General features: G+C 43.2%; 1 protein-coding gene across 3 annotated transcripts in view; it reads left to right on the top strand.

The window, feature by feature from the left end:
* The window catches only part of LYST (lysosomal trafficking regulator), a 96798-nt gene that overhangs the window by 4921 nt on the left and 72383 nt on the right, over positions 1-19494 (top strand). For 2 of the 3 annotated variants that reach the window (XM_055809899.1, XM_055809900.1), the window contains exon 1: positions 4751-4871. The exons of the other annotated variant lie outside the window; for it this stretch is intronic. The gene's annotated coding sequence lies outside the window, so the exon portion shown is untranslated. Of the gene's footprint in view, positions 1-4750; positions 4872-19494 lie in introns of those variants that run through there. 3 annotated transcript variants of the gene reach the window in all.

The raw sequence follows: 19494 nt of genomic DNA on the forward strand, positions 1-19494 counted from the left end.
TTATTCTAGCTTCCATCATTTCTATGGAAATTTATTTCAATCAAGTTTTATTACATCATCCAAACTCACTGCAGTAAAGGCAATTTATTTCTCCCTCAGCGCACATTGCAGCTAGTGATTTTACCTCAACTGTTTTTGAGTAAACTTTAAACTGGATTAGTTCCTTCTAAATGGGAAAACCAAGGCTGGTCTTGTCTGATTCAAACTCACTGATTCAAATCTGACAATGAAAGTATTTTTTTAATTCTTTCACGTAGATTAGACATTGGACAAATTCCAGGGTCATACAGTGTTACAGCCAAGCTATGTGGCTACCTGCTCTTCCATTCTGGAAATGCGAACTAGAACCACCAGTAAACACATCCTTATGACCAGGAATTACCGCAATGAAAACTCAAGCATTACTGGGAATCAAGTTGTGCTTGCAGGAGGCAAGCCTAAACAAGGGTTACAAACAGCTAGGGAAGGCTTCCGTCAACTCCTGTGCTGTAAGCTCCTTTTGGAATGGCTCCATTTAATTCCACCTTTGATTTCTACCCCCTGAACGACACTTTCCTTTTCTCTCTGGTCTTTCTATACCACTGCAGTCAACAAGTCAAACATGAAGAATGCAGATATGAAATGTGACCAGCCTGGATTTGTTTGTCCTTGAATTTATCCAACAGCTATCTCCTCCAACATTGATCTGGAAGTGCATCTACTCACACTGTTTCTCCTCATGATATAGGCAGACCCACATCTAAACTAGTACATTTTCTTAATAAATCCCTCAGACCATTTGCTGATTCCCTAAGTGCAAAATTATTTCACTATTTCATTCACCCTTTCAGATTTTTTTACAGTAGCATAGGAAAAAAACGGAGTAATATATTTCCTTGGGAAAACAGACCATTATTCATTCCCTGCTGAAAGACTGTTCATCTCAGCTGACAAAAGATGCCCTTTCCACAAACCTCTCTGATTTAAGATTGTGGATTCAAGATAGCTCACATGCTATATGTATTACTCCACGGGTTTTATTATTGACTTTATTATACCATTAAAACATAGGTAAATTTTCCTAGACAGGTAAATACTCATTGGAAAGGAGCAAGGGAGAATCAGACTGTAGAAACGGCCCAAAAAATCTCCGCCTCACATTATCTTTGTGGTGCTCACAGCTGAAACTTTGAGAATGAGAGTAGATGCAGCCTTATGAAAAAGGTGCCGTGGGCACTTAAGAAGTTCTGGGAATGGACAGTGGCTCACTGACCCCTAAAATTTTGGAACCATTGACCTAAACCCACTGTCCGTGAGCATTAGCACCACATATTGAAGAAGTTAAATACCAGTGTGACTGTGCAGGTCTCAGGGCTGTGGGCTTATTCTATTGTCCAGGAGAACAGTAGGGAAATAGCACTCATATCTTTGTTTCTCACTTGTTTTCCATCTTACTACCTTCTGCACGTATCCAGGAGAATTATAGAACCAATTCAGGAACAATTCTGCCAAAAAAATTTATAGATTTCAAGTGAGATTCAGATACTGTTTGTAGAATAAAGGGAGTTATCAGTGAAAAACTGGAAAACTGAAACCCTCAGATTAAAACTGAACAACAGGCATGCTTTCACACCTGTAGCAGGAGCTTTAATTGCTATAATTAAAGAAAATCCACATAAACTGAAAGATAGGTTGCACTTTGAAGCATTCAAGTGAGAAGAACATTACTGGTCTGATATAATCTTTAATTGCACCTACTTATCTTTCTCAGCAATTTTTTTAGTCCAAACAGTTTATAAAGTTATTTTAGCATACACTGACAACTGCTTCAGTGCATTTCAATTTAAGCTATGGCTAGCTTCCCTTCCAAAGATTTTAATAGATAACTTGCAAAAATTCACTCAGATGTTTGCATGTGGTGGCCAATTCTCACCTGAAAACACTTAATTTCAGTAAAATTTATGCTATCAATCTGAAATGCTCCTGTTCTTTGCACTTTAAAAGCTAATATTCCAAGGGTGAGTTGATGTACTGTTGGCCATTGACTTCATTTTTATTGCTGCTGTTTCAGTTATGCCATGCAACCGCACAAGGCGATGTATGGTCTGCTTGAGAAAACCATAGACAATGCGTAAATGTCAAGCACCGCGTTGGCTCTGCCCGCGTCTTCTGCTGAGGAAAACTGGGCTGAGGTACCAGCAAAAAGCCTTGGAGTTACTGGCAGGCAGGAGTTTCATGGGAGAGGCCAGTAGAAACCTTTGTCCTCCTGCCACTGTCAGCCCCAAGGAGGGACACACATCCCTGTAGTAACCCTTATGCAGCTGGAAGATCTAGAGGAAAGACAAAACAGAGCTGTCTCTTCTTTTTGAAAAATAGGAAGCCTTGGTTTGGAGGGAGAAGAGACTTCTTTTCTTGGCTGCTGAGAACAAGGTGGCTTCATGTGAGCCTTGGTGTTTGCTTCAGGGCAAGGACTCCCCGAGCCCAGGGTTGGGAATTTTGGCTCACTTTCCTCCCCAGTAGCTGAAGTGCCAGCTGGGATAGGCTAGATCAAATCCTACCATGTTCTCCAGGAGTTTAAAATAAACTGACTTTAAAGTAGGATTTAGTCTGCCTGAATTAGCAGCTAAGTGGCATCTAAACTCCAGGGTGTTGAGTGAACCCATTTTCCCAAAGTCCTTAAGTTCTCTGTGGCCACTGAAGAGAGCTGACTGCCCTTGAAGGGTGCCACTTGTCTCTCTGGGCTGAGAACCGGCCATCCCAAGGGTGGGCATCTAACTGGGGACATGGGGCGCCACTGGGGCTGTGCCATGTACCCTCGCTCGGCAGCAGAGCAGCGCGTCGGGCTCCTTGCCCTTCCTGCTTTTAGTGTAATACTGGTGTCATCACCTAGGACTCTTTTTTTTCCAGGGATTTATGACATTTTCAAGTGCAGAAGTATTGTCCAGGTGCCTAGCGTCCAGAGAAAGGTGCTGTCTCGGGGCCTGCGCGGCTGGCCCTTGCAGAGGGGAGTTGCTCGCTTGGCTTGGATCAGAGGTGCATTTAGCCCCGTACCCGGTGGGGACCAGCATGAGTAACAGGTGCTGGGTAAAAAAAATAAGAAACGTGGCCGTAAACAGGGAAAGAGTCAGAGAAACAGGGTATACAGGCGGATTGAAGTTCCTATTTGCCAAAGACTTAACCGCTGTTACCTCATGTGTATCTAAACTTAATTTGGCAGGTGGGTCCTGGGATCCCACTATCCAAAGCATTCCCAAGATCTGGCTCTGTCCATCCGTGTAATCCTTGCAGGCAGCCTGGCTTAAGTGTTACAAACCCAAAACGCCAGGGAGGTAGGCAGCAGGCCCTGGGACGGTGACTGAAAGGCGGTCGCAGAGCTGCGGCGAGCCTTCACCAGCCAGGGCAGCGGGGCCGGGGAGGCCTGAGGCCGCCGCAGGGATGCCTGGAGGCCGGGGCACTCCTGCACCCTGTGTGCCGCCTCCTGGTTTCAAAAACTGGGGAGGTTATGCCAAACCTAGGGGCGTGTGCGTGAGGCACGCACGCATAAACATCGCCTGTGACATACTGGTGCCCCTGTCAAGAAATGAGTCGGTGCCCTGGCCGTGCCAGGGGAATTCCTGGCGAGGGCGAGAGCAGGGACATGGAGTCAGGGCACGTTACTGATTTATTCGCACACATGAAGCGGCCCTGACGGGAGCCGACCCAGCAGCATGCCGGGCAATCCGCGCTGCCAGGCATCTCAGCCAAGCGCCAGAGCCCAGCTCTGCAGCCGCAAAGCTCGCTCCAAGAATTTACTTGGAGCAAATATCAGAGCGTGAACCCTTCCCGCTGCTGGCACAGCCCTTCCCCTCCGCAGCCCTTCATCCTGAGGCATACGGCCCTGCAGCCCGGCCTGGGGAGCGGCTCGCAGCGGGCAGGGGCCTGCAGCCGCTGGCAGCGATGCCAACGTGCACGCCGGGCACACCTATGTCAGGGAGAGTGAGGGTGCTTGTAAGTGTTGACGTAAAAACCAGGGGTGGTGGGCTGAGGCGGCCCAGCCGTTAGGTGAGGGGCACCGGCCCGTTAGGTGAGGGGCACCGGCCCGGTGGGCTTCGGGGCAGGTGGATGGCCAGGGGGAGGGCAGGCAGAAGGAGGGCAGGCAGGAGGGCAGGCGGGAGGACAGGTAGGCAGGCAGGCGGGAGGAGAGCAGGCAGGCAGAGGGCAGGCGGGAGGAGAGCAGGCAGGCAGAGGGCAGGCGGGAGGAGGGCCGCAGGCAGGAGGGCCGGAGGCAGGCGGGCAGAGGGCGGGCAGAGGGCGGGCGGGCAGGCAGGAGCAGGCAGGCAGGCTGCCCGGCCGTGTGGCACCCGCGGGCGCACGCGCTTTCCCGCCCCGGCGCCGGGAGCGAGCGGAGCCGCCGGCCCCAGGCACCGCCGGTCCCCGCTCCCCGCGGCGCCTCCGCCGGCGCCCCCCGCCCCTCCCCGCCGTTGGGGGCGGAGCGTGGCGGCAGCGGGCGGGGCCCCGCGCGCCCGAGGGGCGGGTGACGCGCTACTGCCGGAGGCGCGCGCCCCTGCCCGGAGGGATTCCCTTCTCCCCGCCCCGCGCTGGGCCAGGCGGCGGCGCCGATTGGCTGGGGGTGCGCGCGTGACACCGCCCGCGCGTGACGCCGCCCGCTGCCCGCCCGCGCGGCCGGTGGTGGCGGAGCGGCGGGAGCGGCGGAGACAGGTGGGGCGAGGGGCGGGGCGGGGCGGGGCGGGCGCCGCGTTGCCCGGGCGACGGGGGCGGGCAGCGCGGCGGGGCGGGGCTGGGCTGGGCCGCGCCGGGCGGGACCCTCCCGCCATGGGCTGCCGGGACCCTGTCAGCGGGATAAGAGCGGAGCTGGCGGTCGGGCGCGCCGGTTCCGGCGGGGCGAGGAGTGGGTAAGGGTGGGGTGGGCTGGGCTGGGCGCCGCTGCGGCTGGGCTGGGGGCACGCTCGCCTGGTGCTGTGGGGCCGGGCGGGAGGCAGGCGGCGTGGTGGGCGCAGGCCCCGCCGCCGGTTTCGGCGAAGGGGCGGGCCGCGGGCGGGAGCCGCGGTGCCTGGGCCGGGGCGGCCTGTTTGTCTGTCAGCCGTCGCCTGCCGCCTCGGCGGTGTGGGGATGCCCGCTGGCGGCACCGGGAGGCGGAAGACGCGGCCGCCGGGGCCCGGCCCGGGGAGGCGGGAGGGGTGGGTGCGCGCCGAGGGCCCCCTCGCTGCCCAGGGGCCGGCTCCTGGTGTGAGCGGCGGGAGGGCCGCGGTGCTCCCGGGGGCCGGTGTGAGGCGGCGGCAGGGCCGCGGTGCCGCTCCCCAGCCTGTGCCCTGTGCGGGTGCGGCGGGGCTGTGCGGGGCCCCGCACGGCGCCGCGCTGCCGGCCAGGCGTTTGTTGAAGGCAGCAGATAACAGCTGAAGAAAAGCAAATGTAGGCTGTTCACGGAAACGCGGTGACGTCTGTGGACGTGGAATACAACAGCTGCGGTGCTTCGGCACCTAAATAGCTTTTTTCTATTTACTTATTTATTTTTTAAAAATCTGTTAAAAGAGGTCGACAGTGGAGCAAAGAGAACTCCTCTAGGTATTCTTTGAGCATGGGCAGAATGTGTGAAGATACTCTTCCGAGGGGGGGGAAAAAAATAAAATTAAGAATTGGACATTACATGGTATCCCTGAATGAACTAAAGAGGCTGCCTTTTGCTTATCTATACAGTGAGAGAGAAGGCAGGGAAAGCAGGTGCATCCCTGGGTGTGAGAATAAAACTTCTTGTGTAAAAGAAAGCAGAGCAACTGAAGAAACTCAGAAAGCAGGTCAGATGACTGAATGTGGTGGCCTAGGAGTTTGAAAAGCATCTAATGTGGTTATAAATGGGAACTGGCAGGAGAAGAAAATCTGGATGGGAGACTTCCCCCTCCCCCCCCCCCCCCTTTCAGTTGTAGTGCCACATGAATCAGTAAGACTTCAATATAAGCATCTAGAGGAACTTGAAGTTAGTGTCACTGACGGAACTGTACTGTTGCCTGTGAGGTGGTGGGACAACCTTTGACAGAAAAACCAGCAGGGAGATCAGTTTTAGTCGGGGGTATCATAAGCTTACGCTAGGTAGCAGGAAGGAGATGTCTGGAACACTTGCCCTTCCCGAAGGGAGGATGTGAATTTGCTTGCTTGGACAAGAGACCATGTCTGCGTGGAGCTTTTTATCGTAACGGGGCTACAGCATGATCAGGAGTCAAGAAAATACTGAGTCTCCTCTTTGCCTTTAACTGTAGGCTCACAGCAGTAAGTGCAAAGAAGAAAGTATCTTGGCTATGTAAGAACATCTGTGGTTTAGGGGCTCTGAGTTTCTGGTAGAAGTTTAAAATAGAGTGAAGATTGAGAATACTTTCATATGTTGTCATAGAAAAGAAAAAAATCAGCTTCTAGGGTATTTTATTTTATTCTTTTTTTTTTCTTCCTCATTGAGCTTTGGATAGAGAATCTTGCAAGCTAAAAGCAAGGACCTTTCAGTGCCTTGCTTCTACAGGAAAAAAAAAAAGATTAAGAATAAATGAGACCTCAGGAAGTCAGTCATCACTTGGTTTGTAAGACTGTATGCAGATTTCTTAAGAGGAGCTCTTTTAATGTCACTCCCTTCCTGCTTTCCTTCTGTCTTTCCCCTATTAGTTTTTCTACCATACTCAAAAGACAGCTTTCCATTAAAAATGTTTAATTAATTGTAAGAAGTTTTTTCTGTTTAGTAACCATTAAATTCAGATTCTACTTAGAGGCTTCTTTTGCTTCTTCCTTTCTCTTAGTCCCTGGCAGGTTTTTCATGTGCTTCCAACATCAGTTTTCCATGCAGTGTAAGACAATAAGGAAAGAGATTGTAAGCATCTTGAACAATAACATAGGATCTGTTGGAAAGTAAGACACTTGATCTGTAAACATTAGAAAAGAGAAACTGCATTCCTAACACTTGCTGAAAGTAAGTTACTGCTTTTATGTAGTTCTTTTTACAGTTAAGCTCAAGGAGCGTAAGCAAATATTATGAAATATGAACAAACGTTTCAGGAAGCTATCAGTTCTGTGTTATTGTCAGTGATTTCTTTAATAGACCATGGTGTGTCTGTATTAATACACAATTATACACCCTTGCAGCTTGCACAGGGATCTAATTCCCTTCATATTGGAAGAATTTTGCCATTGTCATGGTGGTGTAAATAAGATGATGCACATAGATGAATGCTGAAGCAAAACTGGTTTTGATACCTGTCTTTTGCGGGCAGAAGGGGGCAGAGGGAACGTAGGGTGAAATGATTATTTTGTAAGAGGATTCTGTTGCACTAGGGAACACTTGCTGTCCAGAACATGCTTGCATGTCCTCTGCGGGGTGAATTTAAGTTCTTTGGAGTGAACAGCTGTCATCAATGAGACCTCACTAATACCTGTTTTATTCCTTTTTGAGGAGATGTCAGGCTGCATGGGCTTCCTTAGTGAAGAACTGCAGTAGCTGTTGCCTGAGATGTCACTATTTAATATTGTCGATTCAACTTTAAGGTCATCTTTTCTGTTATGTTTGCTGGAAAATTGGATTAGAATGTTGGAAAAGGATTGTAATATGCAGTGGAGAGGGCTCTATGTATATATGTCTGGGATTACTTTGACTCTCGCTTTCTTTTGCAGTCCAGAGATGGTTGTGAGAATGTCAGTTGCTTTGGCAAATTATTGCTTGATGGAGAATCATAGGCCTTTAGACAGTAGCAAGTAATTGAGCTGGTGTCATCAGAACTATCAGCCCCTGTGACAGCACCAATCTAGAGATGGAGTTTTTTAGACTGGGACAAGATCAGGTAGAAGAGATTGGTGAGTGCTTCTGTTTTGTCGCCTGGACTGATTTGTCTGAGCTGGCTAAGCTGATCGAGCAGCTTGTTACTGCTGAAGGGAGAGGTTGCCCTCCTGCCTTCTTCCCTTTGACAGTGACAACTGCCTGATCCCTCAACATGGCAATTCAACAACAACAAAAAAATCCAGCGGAAAAAAACTAGTCATGAGTTGTCAGGTGGGCTGAGCTGTCTTGTGTAACAGCACCCTAGCTGCTCTTCCGAAGATGGGGGCTTTTGCTTGGACTCAGTAGCATGTCTGCTTCAGCTGTCATGGTCATTTCAGAAGATCTAATAAAGCAGCATTAGATCCAGGTTTTATTTTCTTCTGTTCAGATTCAAGCGTTGCATTTGAACATGTCTTTCAGTGACTTGTTGAAGTTAGTGCATGGGAATGCCTTGCCTCTGGATAAAGCACTCTGTACAGAATTGATGCTGGAATGTGGGAGGGGAAAGGAGAAAAAGATGCTGTGTGCAGTCCTGAAGCTTTTTTTTGCTGGTAGCTCTTCATGGTTCCTGTTTGCAGCCTAGGGTCTGATTAAAATCTCATTTTTCTGGCAAGTCAGGTTTTTTGGTACTAACTACTAGAATGGAAGTGTAAGTCTTGTTAGTGTGGCTTTTGGGTAACTGTGCTGTGAGCTGTGTGAAGATATAGCTTAAATCTGATGCTGAGTATGAGAGCAAGACAGAAGAAAATTAAATGCTAATTCATTAGTTCATGTATGTTGAAGAAGGAATAGGTATGTAATGCTGTAGTGAAGTCCTGGGGTAGTGCTGTATTTTGGTACCTGTAAGTTCTATTGTACCTTTGTTCTGGATATTTCTTTTAAGTTTCGCTAGGCTTTTTAGTCAGCACTGCACATTTCATTATCTTTCATGTTCTGTAGCTCGGATATTTTGTGGTTTTGGTCTATTACAAAAGAGCAGGGCTTCCATTCTTCTTCTTCTCTGACTTCCTTAGCTCTCTTCTCCCCTGTAAATAACTCCCCACTGCCTGCTGTTACTGTGAGAGCGATTTTGCAATGGCCACGTAGTGGATAACCGCTGAAAGGGTTGTCTTCTGCACTTCTGCGCTTGTATAGTTCACTGCAGGCATCTGGATCCTGCCCTGTGATGATTCTGTTTTGTGTGGGGTTTTTGAGCCATGTGGAGCTGAGGCACTGAGAGAATTATTTTAAGAGCTTTTGTGAGCATTCTGGATAATTTGAAAGGTGGGCAGTGGAAAGCAGAAGTGATGAATGGTGGTTTATGAGAGATGGTGGAAGACTAGTGCCTGTTAGACTGTTGGAGTGGTTGAGCAAGCATCTGACAATCTCAGCAAATCCTTACATTTATATGTTCTTTGACCTCTCTTTCTGCACCCAGAAAATTGAGCTTTTTTGACTTCAGTTAAAAACATTGCCATACTCCATGGAAAAGTAAGGGAGCATCAAATACTAAATATGAGGTGGGAGGAGAGGGTTCCTGCTGCTTCAGACTTCTAACAGTAGAGAAAAACCTTTCTGCTTTCCCAAGAGAAAAATGGGAAGATGAAATACCAGGAGAAATTACTGTCGGGTATTGCCAAAAGCAAGGCTTCATTGGAAGCATTAATACAGATTTTAAATTTGTCCAGTTTTATTTTAGGAAACACCTGGCTTCCTCTATTCCTCTTCAGTATTGTGGAGGCATTTACTGAAAATTCATGTTCTTGGGGGGTGAGCAACTAATTTAGTTAGGCTTAATTCAGGGAAAGAGTGAATTAAGGAAAATGTGTAAGACAAGGAGATATTCCTGATAGTTCACAATTGCATTACAGGAGCTGATGGAAGTCCAGCAGTATACTTTTGTTATAATATTTTCAGTTGAAATTTGTCCATCCAGTTTTGGTTCAGTAATTCAGACACTGAAATAGCTTTAAAATTAACCAAAAAGTGCAAGTCTTTCTCTTTCCTATTCTCTTTCTATTGGAAAGCAAGAGTTTAGTAATCCTAGTTTTAAAGAATTGAAATCAAACATTCTTATGGCTTGCCATAGAGAAAACAAAGCAAAAGCCCTAAACTGTGAAACTTTGTGTGCTACCCAAGGTGTGTATTTATCTTTCTATTACTTGCATCTTTCAATTTTAAGGGGAGATTTGAGTCACTGAAGAGTGTGTAGTTTCATTCCAGTTTCAATTAACAAAAGATCAAAGGAAAGCAGAATTTCCTTTAAGTGTCTGGATATATAGATTAAATGCTGTGTTGGGCCTTTTTAACTCCAGAAGGTACTTCTAATTAATCTAGACCTATTTTTAGAAGCCTAAATTACTTTAGTTACAGAGTCAGTTTGATTATTGGAGTCCTGTTAAATCCTTAGCATTTGCAGAAAAAAGGTATCATATGATGTTTGGTTACTGAACGTACGTAGCCTTCATCTGGCACACTTCATTCGTCTCCCCAGCTGTCTCTCAGCAGTGTAAAATCTTGTTTGTGTGTGCATGTGTGATAAGATCCCTAAACTATAGGTGCTTTAAACGTAAAGTTTGTTATTTTGTGCATTGTGGGTGGATTTAGGGGTTTCTCCAGTGGTTCACGATTCTTTTTAGTATCTGCCTACCTAGTAATAGGTATACTGGGAAACTTCATATTCTTAGTCATTATTATTATGTATTAAATATATATGAAATTAAGTGTAATTATTGATTATAGTTTCTCTGTTGGAGTCCATACTGCTTGACTAATTTCAAGTCCTGTTTAAACTTCACAAATGAAATAAAAATGCTATCTGTTACTTGCATCCCTCCTGGAGAAAAGCTACCTGAAGTGAGATGTTACGTGAGTCATTTTGCTTGTAGTTTGCTTGATGGTTGACTGGGTCTTCTGGGGCCAGTTCAGTGCAAGAGGGGTCAGTGCAGCTGGAACAAATCGCCCCTCTGCAGAAAAGCCTGGGAGAAATACAGGGTCTGCTTCCCTAAAGCAACCAAATCCGTTTGCACTTTGTGAAGAAGCTGGCAAACAGCTTAACAGGAATAACAGAGTATGAAACTCTCAGATATTTAAGTAAAAAAAAATTAATACCACCTTCAGAATTGCTACCTGCTGTCTTGTCTGCATCTGAGTACTATAGAAAATATGGACTTCACTGACCAGTTTTAAAGCTCCAGAAGCAGAATTAGTCTTCTGCCCATTAATGAGCTCTTCTTCCCTCTGATCATTGATCTTCCCCTCTTATTTATTTGCTCTTAGTGGGTACTTTAGACACGATGCCAAAATTTGTCTCAAGCATTTTACTTTCTCGTTTTAATCGTCTACTAAGCTTTCAGTTTCAGGAATATCCCTTCAGCCAGAGTGCTTCAAGATACTGCTCAACATTTTTTTTACCTCTTCTATTTCTCCTGAGTATTGGGTACAGTCTTATAAATTACAGAAAGATTTGTATGGCCCTCCAGATTGTGATTTGAGTGGTATATTTGTTGTTTAAAATAATCTCCAAGTAGATGTAGTGTGGTCACAACTACAATGTTTTTCCTGGTTGTACTGGAGACCACGCGATCTGCCATACTGCAGATTAATGTAAGAGGGTATTCACAAAGTCTGCCTGGTCTGGTCTGTGTAGGGTCGCTACTGGAGAGACCCTGAACTTCTGATTTACTTTCTGTAGTAGACTGCTTCTGTACTTTTACTCCACAAAGTCTGTGGAGATTTAGTCATTGTTTATTACTATGTAGCCATGGCTGTTGAGGCTTGCTTTGTAGTCTGTTTGTGGGGATAAGTATGGAACTTAAAGCATGGAAGAAGACACTTAGGACTATTACTGGTATATATTTTAATTTGGCAAAGAACTTGTTAGCACTGTGAGTAGTGCTTGGAACAGGTCTCGTGTGGGAGCTATGCCATTTCAACCTTTTCACTGCTGAATTTCTTTTGAAGAACAATTTACCGGTCTCTTTCATAGCTTATTTTCTGCATAGATTCTGCCTTGTGGTAGAATATTTGTCAGTTCCTTTCTGTAGTACCATGTGTTTCTTAAGGTGGTGTCCTCTGGCACTTTAGATAAGATCTGGAACAGATCCTTGTCTTCAGCTCTGCTAACAAAGCCTGTCTCTAGCATTTTTTTTCTTGGTGTTGGTAACAGCTTTGTATTATTCAGTGCATTTTAGCCAGTTTCCGTGATAGCAAGCTATCTGTTTCTAGCACGGTTAATTTTGCAGTGATTATCTTTGAAGCCCACAGCTTTCCCTGCACCTGTTCTAAGGAATCTTTACTCTCTATGCCTGCCATGCACTGGTCTGCAATATGCAAATGTTAAATGAACTGGAATGGATTTAATGTGGCTAATAACTGTATTGTAGTTGCTGACTTTGGATAGTGTAAAACCACAAGCTAAGCATGAACTTGAGTATAGCACATGTACAGGGTTAATGCATTACTTGAGTGTAGGTGGTTGGTTGAGAGCCTGTCTTTTATTAGTGCTGTACTTTTTATCTTGTAGATGAATCATCTCTCATCTTTGAACTTGATTTCAGGCTCAACAAGAATGCATTCCCAGGTGTTTCATGTTGTTTGACTAAATAAAATTCCATGTTAAGTCACGAAGCTGTTCCAAAGGACATGTGTGATATGCAGCTGGCCTGTGGGATTCCTTGCCATTAACACTGTCTCAGTGATGCTTCATCCAGACTGAAAAGGAGGAAACTGTTGATATCTGCTAACTTGTGAGGGGGATACAGACCTTCATAGTTCAAGGCAGAACCTCATAATTTGCTAAATTTTAGCAAGAACAGCTTCTTTAGCATTGATCACTTTATCTTTGTTGCCATGTTCTTAAAGAAGCACACATTTGGTATTGCATTGCTCTGTTCCATTGCGACAGCTCGCATTGGTCATTATCAGAGAGTGCTTCTTAAAACTTTGCACTAAAGACTCCAAAAAATCGTGATCTAATAATTTTTTCCAAATAAGGGTCAGATATATTAATTGGGTATTTTTATGTGGAAAATATGCAATGACATAAAAGTAAAATATTCAGCTGGCAGAAAAATAGCACATCTTATTTTCCTTTCCCCTTTTGTACATGATGGTACATGTTATCGAAGTTTTTGATACTGTGTTGTATGAGTAGATAGTTGGCCTTTACTTCTAGTCCCCAAGGTAATAGTACTTTCCAACAAGTAAATATCAAGCGCAAATAGGGTTTGCTCGTGCTATATGTATTAAATCTAACAAATTCACTTTTTAAGCATTCTGATATTACAGCATTGTAATGAACTCTACTTGTAAAAGCCCTGTCATGAATAAAACAGGTAGTACAAGTCAGGTTTTTTGCAAGTAGACTTCAAAATGAAGAACAAGTCATGATGTGAATACTTCACAGTCAACTAGGGCAAGAAGTTGTAGTTTAGCTTAAATGTTGATTAAATACTGTTTGTGTTTCACTGCTGTGAATGTTTCAGTAGCTTATGGTGCACCAAAAGCTGCATCAAAAGTCACTGAATTGACTTTAATGAGACATTTTTAAAAAATACTCTCCTGACAAAGCAAACCAATTCACTAAGTTAAGCAAAGCTGTTGTACAGGATTATGCTAGGGATTTCATGTAAGGCATGGAAAGCTGTTGTCTATGTTCCACAAGGTATTACATTGAGCATTAGTTGTTCTCACACCACATTTGAAAGTGGAACTAGGGTGAGGGGGTGATGTTAACCCTCTCAATCTCTAAAGCTTGCTAGGTTTGAGCAGTGTGTAGTTTGGCCTCTACCGTATTCTTGTACAGGTGCTGCTGCGTGTTCTCTCCCTGATTTGTGAGGCCCTGGTAAGCTGGGGCTGTTGCTGAAATCGTAAGTTTTGCTACTACCTTTGTCATGATGGGTGTCAGAAGTAGAATATTCATTATAATCATGATGTTTATGGTTTTAACATTTGGAGTTAGACCTCTAAAATATCATACAAAGTGCAACTTTTATTTGTAGATCTCTGGTACATTGCATGTATGTGGAAAAGTGCAGTTAGTTTGCATCTGAGCCAGCTTCCTTTTGGGGTACTCAGATGCTGCATCACTCGCTCTTTTCTTGCCAGGCTATCTCCTCTTGTTTTGGTAGTCCCTGTTTGGTCAACGTTTTTAATGCAGTTTATTATATATTAATGTTGTTCTTGCCTTGGTATCTGGTCACCTGTGTGTTGCTGCTAGTTGATTTTTTTAGTCAGTAGCAGTTTCTAATAAACTTGCTGTTTTGAGTTGATAGTCTCCATTGTCACTGTAGGACAAGCTTATACTCTTCAGGGCTGTTAGTAGATTTTCTGTTTAAGGGACTGACATCTGTCCGATACAGACTAATGAAATGACAAGTATCCAGTAGAAATACTAAGGATGTATTCATCAGACTTCATTTAATGGAAGTAATGTCCTAAGATTACACCTTGGAGACTGTTGAACAGGAAAACTGAATTGTGGGTAAATGGGATTTTTTTTTTTAGTTGTATAACAAATTAACATATATATACAATATTCTTGTTTACATACATTTGAGTTGGGCTTCTATCATTCAGAGCTGCTGTTACCAAGAATTGTGCTACAGGAAAGTGAGATTCTAGAAATGGGCATGTTGGGGAGAGCAGACTTAAACACTTATGGGCCAGAATATATCATGGGAACCACATTAAACTCTAGCAAATACATTTTAAGTTACCTTTGAAAAAATGCACTTGCCAAACTAGGCAAGGGTAGTCTGGAACAGACTGTGTCCAAAGAAATTACCGATTAATTTCATTTCTTTAACTTTCAGAATTGCTGAGGCCTGAAAATACTGTGGCAAATGACAATTTGGGGGTAAGGAAGGGTTTGGGGTTTTTCTTCACTTACCTCACATTTGGTGTGGTGGACCACAGGTCTGGGTCTCCCTGAGAAGAATGACATCTCTGAAACTGTTTCTGAGAGGTTGACCTGCCTGTATGTGTAATGCTACTTTGTATCTCTAGGTGCCTGTAGCCTTGGGTGTATTTGCTAATTATAGCTTTGACTTGTTTATATATATATATATATGATAGGTATTTTGGACAGTGCCTGTTTCTTTAATGTGGCCAAATCTAGCATGGCATTTGTCTGATCTTGTTTGCTTTTTTCCTTGGTATTCCTGTTCTACAAACAGGAATGGTTAGTTTAGCCATCCATGTCACAGTGTTTCTTGACCATACACAATATGAAAATGAGTATTTTTATTTAAGGACTACTTTTTCAGAAAGCACAGATATAATTCCTTAAAATACTTTTTTCAATGTAAGATACAATGCTTTCACATCCACTTACAGGTAGAAATTTTCTGCTTCTCAGGTTCATGGATTAAATTTTGTTTTAATACCTAGGCAGCAGAACATAATTAGACTACATGCTTTATAGGAGGCTTAAGATACCTGCCAGAATCAGGACTTCCAGACTTCAGGTATTGCAAGGCAAGCATCCCATGTAGGTGAGGTGAGTTAAATATACGTTTGATTTTACACAAGTAGTATTAGTAAGATTATATGCACGTAAATACAGTTGCATATACAGCAACACCATTGCTATGAAGGTCTCAACACACTTTTTCAGTGTTCATGAAAATAATACTTTTTTACCATATTGTGAACTTGACACACTTTTCGCTGGTTAATTAAAAGGATAGTGCATGTGTTATCCAAAAGTGCTAAGTGTTTTTTTATTTTTAACTTTATTCCGGGAGAGAGCCTCTGAATAACTTGTTTGGAAATTATACTGATCTAATGGATTACACAGAAGACTAAAAGCTGGTTATTGAACTCCTTGAGGAAATAAAGGACTTTGTCAGAAGTAGAACTGTGCCAAGAAAATTGATATCTACCCACAGTCTTATGATAAACTCTGTACGTTTTACAGAGGTTGCTTTTCAAGTGCAACCCAATGGCTGGAGCAACACTACCTTAGTATGTTTTAATAGGTTGTCTGCTTCTGTAACTCTGAATAGTTAATAAATAGTAGCAAAGGACAGCAGAAAGTGTTTGAAAATGTATGTTAGGAGGTCTTCTGCAGAGCTCGAGTGTTGTCTCAAGTATGCCTGTTTTTAGAATGAGCAGAACCTGAAGTGTCTTGGTTTTGCTCTTGTTTGCTCATGGTTTTGACTATCAGAGTTGTTGGACGGTTAGCAAATGTTCACTGCCTTTTAGAAGCTACACTTTTGACTGATTGCCTTGCATTGGTAAAACAAGGCATCAAAGTGTCTCAAGCTTTCTGCTGATGCTCTGCTTGAATTTCAGGTTCCTGTTTTCTTAAAGGCTTGTGTGTGGCTCCTGGCGTGTAACCTATTTTGGCAATGTCAGCTGGGTATTTGTTTCTAGCCTGTTTGAAGTTTTGAATGATATCAAAAGGACAGAAAAGCAAGAATGCAGATTTTTGGCAATGCGTTAGTTTGAGGCTTTACTTGCATATCACCACAAGTACAGACCTCAAGGCAGCACTGCAGGATATGTTCCAGTTTTGTTCCAGGCCATGCTGGATACATTTTTCTCTATCGCACTCTGTCATGCTCTGCTTTCTTTCCTTCTCCAGCTTGCAAAGGGGAATTAACTGTAGTATTCCCTTAGCTTTATTGTTAACACATTTCTTTAAACAGAAGGCACTCAAATTTGGTGTCTGCTACCAACATAAACTTAATTTCTTAAATAAACCTGGCAATCTGTGCTACAATTGCAAAAGCCTGTTATGGCCTGTCTTAGTGTTAATAACATGCCAGTGCTCTTCATTATCCCTGTTGTCCTCTGCTAACAGAAGCTTGAGCTTAAACTGAAAGTTTTAACTCCAAAGTAAATTTGATTAATATCATTATATCAACAATTATTTTAATGTTAAAATCATTGAGGAGGTCACAAGCATGTTCTCCAGAACATAAATGTTAAGTAAAAGTGATGAGGCTGGGTTAAGTATTTGCTAAATGGCATGAATACATTTGTACCATTTATTGGCCAGTGGTGACTCGGATTTCCATATACTTTATTCTAGAGAATGGGTAAAAGGGCTACAAGTTCTGAACTGGAGGCCAGAAATAACTGGATTGTACAGTGGCTTACAGAAACTATGTTTTTTTCGAAGTGTTAATACCTAGTAAAAATGCAGCTTCATTGTATTCTGTACTCAAAAGGACTTGCAGTCATGCCATGCTTAATCAGTGTTTGTCTCTTAGAAACAGAAAATAAATAAATTAACAGCTTCCTGTAGCTCTGTTCTCTACTCCTCTTTGCATGATCTGTAAAATACCTTTTCGTAAGTTTATTTTTCTTATGAGACTGGCTATCATTCCTTTAGTGGAGTAAGATACTCGTACAACCTGGTGGACAAGATGGCTTTTATTGAAGGTGACAGTGAGTTGCAGGTGGCTCCTAGGTGCCATGTGTACGTTCTTAGGTACATTATTGCTTTGTTTTGCTCAGTCAGTCAAGCCTGACTATGCAGCTGTATGAACAGCACCCAGCAGTATGTTCATTTTAGACTGGTATAACTATTTACTGATGAGCCATTTGAAGAAATTTATTGACATGTACTTCACAACAAATAGAGGTGATTGAAGTAGTTTTGGTTTTGCTAGTACTATAAAATTAACATTTTAACAACTTTTTTTTAAAAAAAGGTTGTGGGGAGGCAGGTTTATTAGAGCACTAATTTGGGCTGCTCTGTGGAGACCACTACCACTCTCCTTTATTTTTGCTGTAGCACAACAGTTACTGAAAGGAATAATTTAAATCAGTATTATGGTATTTTTACTTCATTTGGCTTAATACTGTATTTTATTACAATGCTGCTGTAGTAATTTAGTAATTACTACTTCTTACTGTATTATTGGAGATTCCAGGCCTTTCTGGACAATGCATTGCTGAAAAGATAACCAAGTAAAAGGCCCGGTTCACTCCCATCTGTATACAGAATACTAGCTCAACCCTAAGCTTTTGTTGCATTTTCTTCATTCCCCAATGTCAATGATAATACTTGGTAATCATTAGCACTATATAAAGTCAGTTTATTCATGACTCACTATTCGAGACTGCTAAATTTGTCTTATTTTTAAGTTCCATCGTTTAAATTATATAAAGAATGATTTTGGCATTTTCTTTTAAAGGCTTAAAGTCCACTGAAGTAAGTACAAGGCGCTCCTGTACTTCAGGATGCTCAGCTGGTGGTCAACTTAGTAGAAATGGAGAGAAGTTCGGAGAAAACAAGAGTTACAAATGCAGGAAATAGATTTATACTACAACAGCGAATAAATAAGTCCCTTGAGAGCTTGTGTAGAAAGGGGCCAGAGGGCGGATGTGATGCAGGTTGAATTCTGAGGATGATGGAAAGATGGGAATGAAGAGGGCGGATTAGATGTGAATGTCAGATCATTCACGGTTAAGTGATATTTTCTTAAAAAAAAGCTTGTGGGTTTTTTCCTTTTAGAAATAAATATTATTTGTAGGGATAGGTTTTTTTGTAAAATGTGATAATCATATACTTGTAGTGTGAAATGAAATTTAAGAGTATGATTTGTTAAAAAAAATTTTTAGGGCTAGCTATGTGAAGCCCTGACACATTGTGTATTCCACAGCTGTTGGTGTCCTGTTGGGACTGTACGCAGCAGTGGTAAACTGAGATTCTGGTGGGTTTTTTTCTGCTCTTTTATGGCGTCGTTCATATGTGATGTTTTAGGTTTTGGGCTTTTTCCTTGTTGAGGTGACCTGTCTGAAGAGAGCTGAAGGTACTCTTAATTTACTACAGGTGTTTTGTGTAGCATCTGCTTCCATATTACCAGGCACCACAGCAGTTAAAGATGTGTCACTTGAAACAAAAGAAAAATTCTGCAGTAGAGTAGTTCCAACTTAAAGCAAATTGGCTGGCATACATTCTTGGAGTGAGATGAAATGCTGTGCTGTGTAGGGTGTAGTATTGACGTACCACAATCTACAACGGAAGGGTGACAAGCAAGCTGAAACCTTAGAGGTGGGGGGTGGGTTTTTGTAAAAGCAGGGCATTTGCTTTGTTACAGCATCAGCAGGGCAAGTCCTTATCGTTAACTTGAGTTCTTCTTGAAAATGCAATGTGCTTTTAGGTTCTCGGATCACTTGTCAGGAAACAAATATCACATATACAGCTTTTTTGGACACTTCCTAAGTATTTCTCAGTTATCCTTGTATTGTTGTTCTTTGTCTCTAGCTTCAAGATGGGATGAATAAGGAGGTTATCTGAAACTGTTTCCAAAGACATTTGTGCTGTCAGTATGTTTTAGAACTTAATTGCAGAAAAAGTAGGTACAACTGAAAAAAGCAGCTAGCACTTGTTGGAACAAGGCCTTCTAAAATAAGTGTTTCATTATCTAGCATGGTATCACTTTACATTTTTCTTCTGCACTGTAGAATTGAGAGCATTTTAATTCCTTACCTATTAAATATTTAATTCTTGCATTAAGAAGACATGCTTGATGTCTTTTTGCATTAGCATCCACAAAACAGTACTTCATGGTACCACTGACGTTGCAAATTAGCTTGTTTGCTGCATGTGGTAATAGGTGTTAAATCCATGTAACTGCAAGCAACGCAGGAAACCTGGAGGCTGAAGTTTCAGATGGAAGGGCAGTAAACAGTGATGAACAGCAGATTGTTACATCTTCTAGTGGTCTGGTAAAACTGCAAACCCACTAGCTGCCGAAGCTATTCAGTTGGAACGAATTTTGAATGTT

The sequence above is a fragment of the Falco peregrinus genome, chromosome 7 (assembly GCF_023634155.1).
Source record: "Falco peregrinus isolate bFalPer1 chromosome 7, bFalPer1.pri, whole genome shotgun sequence".
In the NCBI taxonomy this organism is placed as follows: Eukaryota; Metazoa; Chordata; class Aves; order Falconiformes; family Falconidae; genus Falco; species Falco peregrinus.